The 11,085-nt window shown below is 41.0% G+C and overlaps 1 pseudogene; it reads left to right on the plus strand.

The window, feature by feature from the left end:
* Positions 1–5,501: 5,501 nt before the first annotated feature.
* LOC133884131 (NADH--cytochrome b5 reductase 1-like) lies at positions 5,502–10,866 on the plus strand (annotated as a pseudogene).
* Positions 10,867–11,085: the final 219 nt, after the last annotated feature.

An 11,085-nucleotide genomic window follows, 5' to 3' on the forward strand; every position in this document is an offset into this window, starting at 1 on the left:
ATTGTTAGTGACTCAAATAAATTCCCAGAAATTTGGAAAATTCACTGACATTCTTTTTATGTGATAGATTAATTTTTAATATTATTTCTAGCCTTAGGTTATATGGTGAAAAAGTGATTTTCTTTGTAATACTCTATTTATGTGCATTTTTATCATTTCGTATGATATTCTTCTTTTAATTCCATTTGAATTCAAACATATACAAAATTGCATACATTACCATAGAATATTAAAACTGCATACATTACCATACAATATTAAAATTGTACGTATTATCATACATTATTAAAACACTAGACCCCTCAATAATGTTGCCATAGGTGTTCGATAAGATCATCTTGAAGCTAAGAGTGAGCTTTCCTATTTCTAATCCCATTATGAGTTTGAATAAGCTGCCACAATTTAGACGTATGCTCATGGGAAGGTTCCACCTTTTCTATTACTGGATCGTAATTGATGTCTTCTGGTACTTCCTCTCACTTATCTTCAATTATCATGTTATGCATGATGAAACACATTGTCATAATTTGTCGGAGTGTGTCTTGATTCCAAAATCGAACTAGTCCACGAACAATAGCAAAATGAGTTTGTAGAACTCTAAAGACTCGTTCCACATCCTTCCATCCTTCTTACATGCTTCTTGAGTTTGGACGAAATATTTCTTCTTATTGCCTTATGGAGATGGTACGATCTTCACAAATATGTTCCATGGAGGATATATATCATCTGTAAGGTAATACCATATTGTATGATTATGATCATTGATGGTATAATTCATCTTTGGAGCTTACCTTTCGGCTAGCTTTGCAAAGAGAGAGAAACAATGAAGAATATTAATATCATTGTGAGACCCTAGTAAACCAAAGAATGCATGTCAAATCCAAAGATCTTGTGAAGCAGCGGCTTCTAGAATGATTGTTGGCTCGTGCACATGGCCGGTATACCTTGCCATGATACATGACAATTTTTCCACTTCTAATGCATGCAATTTATGCTTCCTAGCATTCCTGAAAAACATCTTTGCCTCTCCAATCGCAAGTAATCTAGTTGTATCTGAAAGTGTATCTAACCCCTAAGTGTGATTTTGATAATTAATGATAATACCTATAGACTAACAATATTATTGAGAATTGTTAGTAGGTTGTTCCATAGATGATGCATAGAGAAGATATATGCATCAAGATGAATGAGCTCTAGGTGATGCTCGGATAAGTTAATGACAATATATATGGACTAATAGTGTTGTTGAGAATTATTAGTATGTGTCGGAGGATGAACTCCTCAAGCGGGGATTCGGAGGGACCCCTTTGAGATTCGGCCGGGGGATGATTCTGAACCCGCCTCGTACGTGAAATAAATGGGAGTAAATGAGATGCAGGTGGGGTGGAATGATCGGATGCAGGAGGAAGTAAATGCTCAAGGGATTTTTAGACAGGTTCGGACCGCTCTGAGCGTAACACCATACTCATATGTGTATGCTATAAATACTCTGAGAATGTCTCTCTGAGGATCTGCTGTGTTACAAGAATGTTTGTCTAAGTCTAGAGCTTCGTGCTTCTTCTGTCGTCGTCGTCCGGAGTTCGTCCGACGTGTTCTTGTGTCTTCGGTCGATCTAAGTCTCGGTCCGCCCCCTTCTCCGGGGAGCCCGCCCCGCTTATATACCCGTCGGGGCGGTAGCGTGCCCAGAAAGGATGGTGCTAGTTCCAAGGCGCCATAAATGGAAAGCAACCATTATGGGCTACAGCTCGAGATGACGGGGAGGGTTGAAAACGCACCCCCGTCCGGTCTTATTCGTCATCATTCTGCTTTTCAGCAAATGCTACGGGGAGGGCCCACCGGGCAGCCACCGAGCAGCCTCACGTGCCCGCCCGGTCAGAGCAAGCCTGACACAGCAGGGCGGCAGGCGGTGTGCCTCGAGTTCTGCGACGTTATCCCGAGGCGCGCCGGATGACGCGCGATGGGACCTGTGCATTAAATGTTCCCACGCCTCCCTGCCAGACCTTGGCAGGGACTAACAACAAGCGTGAGAGGAGTGGTTGGAAGTGACAGGCCACGCACCCTCTTAAATGTAGCATCGGGCCTCTCACCAATTGACACCTCACCACTGGGCCCCTGTGGGGACCACCGGCGAAGGACTTCTCAAGCCATCGGGGAACTGCGAGTGCTCGGGGACTACTGTTCACAGCCCCGAGCACTCTCTCCTGGATATGCCCTCTCTTGGTCCTCAGGGAACTCGGGTACTCGGGGACCACTGTTCACGGCCCCGAGCACTCTCTCCCAGAACTTGACTGTTCGGGTCCTTGGTGAACTTGGGTGCTCGGGGGCCACTGTTTACGGGCCCGAGCACTCTCTCCTGAAACTGACTTCTCTTGTCATCGGGGAACTCGGGTGCTCAGGGACCACTGTTTATGACCCCGAGCACCCTCTCCCGGAACTCGGCCTTCTCGGGTCATCGGGGAACTCGGGTACTCGGGGATCACTGTACATGGCCACGAGCACCCTCTCTCGGGACTTGGTCTTTTCGGACCTCGGGGAGGTCACCCCCGAGGGAGGACGCCACGTGGCACTCTGCTGTTCTGACCTCGGGACTCGGGGACCCCTGGTTCCTACGTCACCGATAGTATGTTATTTCATAGAAGATGCATAAGTGATAAGGCATAGATTCAAGAATGCCATAAAGATCAAAGATATGTATCAAGATAAATAAGCTCTAAGTGATGCTCACAAGAAGAAGAAGAAAAAGCTCAAGAAGGTTGACAATAAACGTAAAGGCTAAGTCACTTATAGAGATTAAGTGTGTTGGGAACCGTCCAAATAGTATTCTAATTAATTATTGAGTCGATTATTTATATAATCACGACCAGAATGATTAGTCAGAATACCATTCAGTAGTCCCGACATGTGTTTTATACCTAAGATCGGAACACACCTCTTTCCAACATATGTTATCACAACAAAGCTTAATAAAGAGCGAGTAATGAAATTATATTACAAGTTTTTAAAGGATTATCATTTACAACAATTTACAACGCACGAACACTAGGAGGATAGAAGAACAGTCTCACTTCCTAGCCACCTAGAGATACTATACAATAAAAAACAAAATCTATGAATAACAAAAGATAGTTGGAATCATTTGCCCTAAGGCTGAATGTATGTGATGTCGCCTAGAGAGGGGTGAATATGTGTTTTCTCAAAATTAAAACTTCACAGCGGATTAATAGAATCCGGACACTCCGGTTCAATCCAGAGACTCCAGGGTATGGAGACTCCGAGCTAACCTAGATAGTTTGGCCTGTACAGGAAATTAAAAGCTGGGCAAAACTAAGCAAGTGTAGTTGGATATAAAGGTTACCACATGTTCTAATTGATATAAGAGCTTATTTTAACTAACCACATGCAATTATAACCTCACAAACAAGTAGATTGAGGCAAACAAAAAAACAACTAGAACAAGGAAAACATGCAAGAATGTAAAGGAGATAAGAATTTATTTCCTAAAGTTCGGATCAAACGACCCTATGTCTCCGTTGAGTTGCTCACAAAGAGCTGGGTCTCTTTTAACCCTTGTCCTTACCAAGTGACCACAAAGATCGAGCTTAGGCTTACTCAAGAGTTCTTCTTCCCTTGTGGAGGAGAGAAAAACCTTCACAAACTTTCCAGGACACCCAAAAGAGAGACAAAAAACACTCACAAACACTGGATAGTATTAACTGTCTGAGCAAACTTAGAAGTTCTGGGTTGGCCAGTTGTTCCATATTTGGTTCCTATTGGAGTTTTCTGTCGCGGTTTGAAGGCTAAAGCACGCGAAGCAGAGAGGACAAGGAAGTAGAAGAGGGCTCGTCGCGCTAAGGCGGGTGGTCCTGATGCCCTGAAAAAGGAAAAATATCGTAGGTGCACTCAGTATAGAGCATCTACTATAACCCGCCATATTTTCACTCACTAAAGTATGTTAGGATTAGCAGCGGCATGCTATTAAATTGATCTTTAGATGTACCATACATACCAACATTTATTATCATCGTGTCTTTATGGTTAGAGTCTATTCGCACAGCAACCACAAACTCTATGTCCCATATAATGATTGTCACTGTATTTAACCTCCATACCGGGTATTATGCTAATAATGCTTCACAACTACAATTGTTAAAAAAATTAGAATTTGTATTCTCCTAACATTACGTCAAAAAAAATTACTCATACAATTTTACATCAAATAAATAAACAAATATCAATAAATTTACATCGATCTAAAATTTTTAAAAAGTAACTACTCCGTGATGCCATTTTGATGATTATTTGCACAACTAATATTTTTCACTAAATAAATGTGCACTAATTTTCAAATTGACGTATACAAAAGTTAAATTAAAAAAATACATTTCTAAGCGGTGTAGCTCACCGTCCACTGAGAGGGCGACAAGTGGGCTAACCGCCCTCTTATAGGGAGGTAAGGTGCGGTAAGGCCATGGGCACGGGGAAGGACCCTATCCGCCCTCTGAGAGAACGGTAAGAGGTGGCGTTATCACTATGGTATCTTTACCACATTTGAAAGGGTTATAGCACTTTTAGGAGACGATAGACACCTATTTATACAAATTTTACTATCAATAGTCTATTGATTTAAATATTAGATATAAAAAAACTCAAAATGCGAGATGCCTTGATGCAGCGACGTCAACGCTTTAGCTTTAGCGGCGGTCTGGGCTCGGAGGCAACAGAGCAAAAAGGCCCGTAATGGGCAAGTTTGAAACCAGCCCAGGGATGGGGTCGACCATACAAACTGAGCCCGTTAGGCCGTGACCTCTCACTGGACTAGACAGAGGCTTGCACATCTCGATCCACATGCAATGCAAGAGCTCCTGACGGTGGTCCCTCTCGGAGTTTTTTTAATAATAGTATTTTAATGGAAAATTGCAAAACTAAAGTTTAAAAATGGAAAATTGCAAAAATACCAAATGTCAACGAGTGGCCAGCTCAGTGCCATCTCTATTATTGGTGTGCAGGAGGTCTATCGATATTTCGAGTGTCAACAAATAATCGTATATGACATATCGACATCCTTATTGTATGTAAAATGGGATCTATCGTCACCCTTTTAACCTACAGTTATATATGATGTTTGCATTTGATTGTCAAAAAGTGGCTAGTCGGCCGACAAATATTTATTTTTACAATTTTTTATTTTTATCTTTGTTTTTGCAATTACCCATTAAAATATTATTATTAAAAAAAATCACCCCCTCAGTACAACAGCCCACGGACCAAGGCCCTCTGCGGTTGCCTATACCACCCGATCATGAACGGGCGGCAAGCCAACCCTCCAAGCTCCAACCAAACCCCGCGCTTTCTTTCGCCTCCACCTCCGGCTCCAACCTCCGCACCTACCCCCATTTCCGCTCGGCCGCGTGAGCCATCGCTCCAAAATCTCGGTGGCACACCAAACCCAACCCGCGGCTGTCCTCTCCTCTCCAAACCAACCGCTAATCCACGAGAGGGGCATGGAGTTCCTGCAGGGGCAGAGGACGGAGACCACGGTGGCCGTCGCCGTCGTCGCCGTGGCCGCCTTCCTCCTCCTCCTACGCAGCGACAAGCGCAGGGGTGAGCACCTGTGAACCGTCGACGCGCGCACGTGTGATCAGAGGCACCCGTGGCCAGGGTTCAAAAAACCGTCGGTAACCGCGATTACCGACCTTCCCGGTCCGGTCCGGTTTCAAAAACCGCTCGGTAACCGAAATTTGAATTCAAAAAATTCGAAAAAATAAAAAAATTCAAAAAAAAATTCAAAAAAAATCTTTAAAAAAACTAGACATAATTCTAAGAACTTCTGTGAATTTTTTTTTTCAAAAATAATGTCGTTTGCATCATATTCTATAGGGAGAAAGTTTGAAAAAAATGAAAAAAATTGAAGCGTGCGGCTCAATTATTAACTCACGTTAAGGAAAAGTGTAACATGCAAACACATATTTTTCTTGTATAAAACGTATTTTAAGAGAATCTTTAAAATTGATTTCACTTTATTTAGAGTTTTATTAAATTCTCTATGATTTTTACAAAGTTCACAAGCATAAAGTGAATATGTTAAGAAACATCACTGTAATTAATTTTTTCATGTCTACTATTATTTTTTCTACATAAATCATAATATAAATAAGTTAATGAAAGTGGTTTCACTAATTTTTAAGGTGTGATGGGTCAGTTATGAATTAACCTAGTCGCAACACATTTACACAATCATGCATGTTACAATAACTAATTCATGAGTTCATATATTTTTAAAAGATATAGGATCATGTAAGAAGACTAACAAAATTAGTTTAATGATTTTTGGATTAGCAAAGAGTAAACTATGCATTTACCTTGGTTTAACAAATAAAATTTCTCACAGAAAATTTTGAACTTTTTATGAGTATAAATACTTTTATCATATAGATCATGTTACAAGGAAGCCAACAAAATTTGTTTCACTTGATTTGAAGCTCGGATGAATTAGTTATTGATTTTACAAGATTGAGCTTTTTTTTAGGTTTTTTGTTGAACTGCGCTGAAATTCGATAAAACCGCTCGATAAATCAAGAAAACCGAGCGGTTACCGACCCAAACCGCTCGGTAACCGACCGAATCAAAAATGCGAGAAAATCGCTCGGTAACCGACCCAAACCGCTCAGTAACCGACCCAAACCGCTCGGTTACCAAGAAGGCAAAAACATGATTTTTTCGCAAAAATTTAAAATTTGCCAAATGAATTTTCTCCAATTTTTTTTGAATTTTTGACTGGTAACCACGGTTATCGCGCATTTTCGGTTACCACCGGAGCTCGGTTAGGAACCCTGCCCGTGGCTCGTGCGACGTTGCCGCTCGCTTGGAACCGTTCGTGCCGCGCTTGGTTATCTGAGCCTCGGGCCGTGCGGCGCGCGGATGGTCAGCCCGGTCCCGGAAGCTTAGGGGAGTGCTGGCCTTGAACTGGTTACAATTTGTGCAGTGTTGTGTTGGTCTCGTCGATTTTCGGCTGCGAAACTTTGGGCGCCCGGATGGCCAGTCCGATTCCCGAAGCTTAGGCGACTGGAGACATTGAATTAGTTATAATCTGTGCCGTTTTGTGTTGGTCACCCAGGGTTTTTGGCTGTCAAACTTTGATCGCTGGTGTCCTGGGGAGTAGAACGAGTAGCTAGCACATGTAGTATTGTCCTTTGAATGCCCAGGGTCAGAAAAGTTTCATGTTCGTCGAAGCTACACATGTTCAGTTTTTATCATCAAGCAAGGCTTAGGAAGACCGTCCCGGGAGATTAGGCCATAAGCGCTCCATGTCTTTTGTTTTGTGCCTGTTTGGGCTGCGTCGTCCCGGTTTTTTAACCATTGATCCCCTCTCTATAAACTAGGAACAGCAGTGCCAATTAGAAGGGTGAATAGTTATCTTCACAGATTTCTTGTGAAATTGATGATTTTTTTCTATTTTATCACCCAACGTATCTGTAAAAGAAAATCACAACAGAACACAACACAAACATGCAGCGGAAAAACTATACCTATCCAGAAAGTCCGGAAACTTCAGAGATGGGACCGGAGAGTCCAGAGTTTCCGAAGAAAATCAAAAACCAAACTTGAAAATTTAACAAAATGTGGGTTTCATAGTTGAAATCGAACACTATGTTCCACAGTAAATCAATTCATAACTCATCTCCACATAAAAGTTGAATCTTAAGAAAAGATCACTTAAGGATCAAAAGATAAACACCAGGTGAAGAAGATCTCCAAGATGATGATCTAAAGGTAAGAAAATTCAAGATTCCATCATATATGCATGTGTATGTGAATTTTATATATTTAGCATCAAGAAGAACAACCTCCCAAGGTGTTAAAATTTTAGTTCAAAAAGAAAAACGAAAATCAACATTGAAAAGAAAAAACTTGCACACAAGACAAAAGAACCAAGAGAGGAAAACTAGACGGAGGAGAATTCAAACATATGTAATAAAATAAACTTTATTACTCAAATAGATCAACCATATTTTATGCGGATTACAAATATTTTCCTCTCAAAACTTTCACCTATTACATAAGCTAAGCACTCATCCTCTTCTCCTCTAAAATCCTAGCACAATGCTCTCATATGGGTGGCATAAGGAGCTTAAATGGCTGATTCGTTCTCTCTCATAGCCCTATCTTTATATTTATAAGCCAAGAAAACTTGGTCCCTAAATGTTCTAGCTTTTTTCTAAAATATTCCTCTCTTGTAGTACACTCTTACCTACCATCGAGAACGTTTTAGTCTATTTTTTTCATTCATCGGACGGTCGTGACACCTTTATGACTTAGCTTCGCCTCGACGCAAGCTTCACGATGGTGTCACGTACTCCTCTAGTCCTCCCACGATTTTGAGGTCAAACAGCAAAACCCTAGCACGCTTCTCAAAGCGTGACTAGCCGCCACTTGCTTCATCCTGAAACAAGCGCTCCGATGATAACACATATCCTCCCTCTTGCGATCTTAAACGCTGGCAAGTCTCTCCCGCTCCTGATCTCTCGGACCGCCTTATCACTTGCACCGACATCCCGTTTGTTTGACTTTGTCAACATACCGTCTGCATCCTCTGTTTTATGCTTTGCTTGATCTCAATGTGTATAGCTAAGATTATTCTCGACTCTGTCTGGCCCTTTTTGATCGTCCGGCACCTAGCACTCGTTTAGCCCCGATCACTCGCCGTCGACCGCCAAGTTGTATCCGTCACATGCACACCATAAAACAACCAAACACATTTTTTCACACTCTAAAACATCTCCAGATTAGCACAAAATCAAAAATTTCAACTCAAAGCACATCCTGCAAAAAATGTGAACACCGGATGTTCCGATGTATTCTGCTCCTGAACACCGGGTTATTCGGTGAGTGTAGCACTATCTATTCCAGATAAGTTTTGCTCTATAAAAAAAGGTCTAGTGAAACCTTCCGGTGATCTCATGCTCATCACCGGATAATTCGGCGTGTGCCAATCCACCGAACCACCATTATACAACCTCTCTGTAACAAAAGGTCCAGCGCATTCTCCGGTGTTTATAAACTCAGCACCGGACTATCCAACGTACGTATTCAACTTTGGCGCTAAAAATCTCCTCTCTGTAGAAAATACTCCGACGCTCTCTAAGTCTATCACCGGACCATCTGGTGTTTGCTTTTATTTCTGTTTCAGTACTGAAAATGCTCCGATGATCACTTCACCGTAACACCAGACTATCCGGTGTGGTTAAAAAACTGACACACCGGATGTTCTGATGAGGCATAATTTTCTGGACTCTAAAACAGTCTGTTTCAATTCAAACTTTGGTTAGCCTTAAACAATATCACACACAGATAAACTCATGCCAATCAAAATCATTTCAAATCTAACATTATAAATAGCTCATCACATACAAAATAAGACACATTTTAAATTGGTTAGCAGAGCTCTTAGTTTCTTATTACCCTGTGGTACATAGATTGTTCTACTCCTTTGTATAAGACACATTTTAAATTGGTTAGCAGAGCTCTTAGTTTCTTATTACCCTGTGGTACATAGATTGTTCTACTCCTTTTAGTGAGCTTACTGCTTTTGTGGCTTGTTGCTGATTTTTCTTTCGGAAAGACTGAAACACAAGGCTACCCTGTGATATAGACAATACCTTGGGTCCCTTCACTGAGGTTAGTACTGAGCAATGCATTTTCTCTCTTTTATTAATTATTATAGGTCGCAAGGGCGATTCTTGAGAACCCAAATGCAATACGAAAGTTCACTTAATATATGCTAATGTCACATATGAAGACATTCTTCGGAAGGTATTGTTGACTTATTATTTTGAACGTTGGTTATCGTCAGTTGTGTACTTGTATGATGCCAACTTAGTGAAACTTAGATATTGTTATTCTATCTGTTCACCCTATGTTGAGAATAGAAAACTAATATATCTGATTTCCGAACGAAAGAAAGAAAGAATATAGTTGTAGGACAATTTTTTTTGGATCATATCACAAAGAACAAAAACTTGTCATGGAAGACCAGTCAATTTGTATTTTGTTACTAAAATTCCATTCGCTTCTTTCTCAAGATTTTTCTTCGATAAAATATGATAGCAGCTCTGTTTTGTGCTGATGAATGATAGATTTGTTCCTCTATGGTAGCACTATGAACTGCAATAAACAGTTCTTGTAGTCTGTTCTAGGTTTGTAGACATTTCTTTACTTATTATTCCTTGTTGGACCTGTAGCAGAAAAATGTTAGGCTGGGCTGATGCTTCAAATAGGCTTTTTGTGCAACTCATTGGGCTTAACACAATACTTCTATATATGAATGCAACTCATATGTGTATGTTTATTGATTTGATTCATACAGGAAGAACTGGACAGTATGGCCAAAAACAATCCTGATCGTTTCAAGATCTACTGTGTCTTGAATCAGGTTTGTATTCTGCTCTGAAGATTAGTACTTTGTCTTGTGACCAATGAATAATGCTAACTGCTTGTCTGAGCCTGTATGCGTTGCTAGTCCTACCGTCAGTATATTGTATGAGAATCCTAATCTGCACCTTGCATCATATGCATCGTTTCCATCTGCAGCCTCCTGAAGTCTGGGATGGTGGTGTTGGATTTGTATCCAAGGAAATGATCCAAACTCATTGTCCAGCACCTGCTGACGACATTCAGGTAATTGTATACACTCCAATTGCAAGAAGTACTTGCTGGAGCTTGGAATCCATTAATTATGCTCAGTGAAAGCTAACACTGTGGTTGCTCCTTCCAGATATTGAGATGTGGGCCTCCTCCCATGAACAAAGCCATGGCTGCACACCTGGACGATCTTGGCTACACAAAGGAAATGCAGTTTCAGTTCTAAGTCCCCTCGTGGAAACATACAAAAATAGCCGCGATGGTCAACTTTTCTTTCCCATCTCGGGCACATGGTCTGAAGAAATCAGTGTTGTCATTTAGCTCGAATAGACTGTAGTTTGTACTTGATAAATCAGCATATTTTGATGAAAGCACGAATACCTAATTTGAATCGGGGTCGTTGTATTGTACCGTGCCATCTGTGTCAATTCAGTTCCATTTCAGACA

Source organism: Phragmites australis, chromosome 11, assembly GCF_958298935.1.
Source record: "Phragmites australis chromosome 11, lpPhrAust1.1, whole genome shotgun sequence".
NCBI lineage: Eukaryota > Viridiplantae > Streptophyta > Magnoliopsida > Poales > Poaceae > Phragmites > Phragmites australis.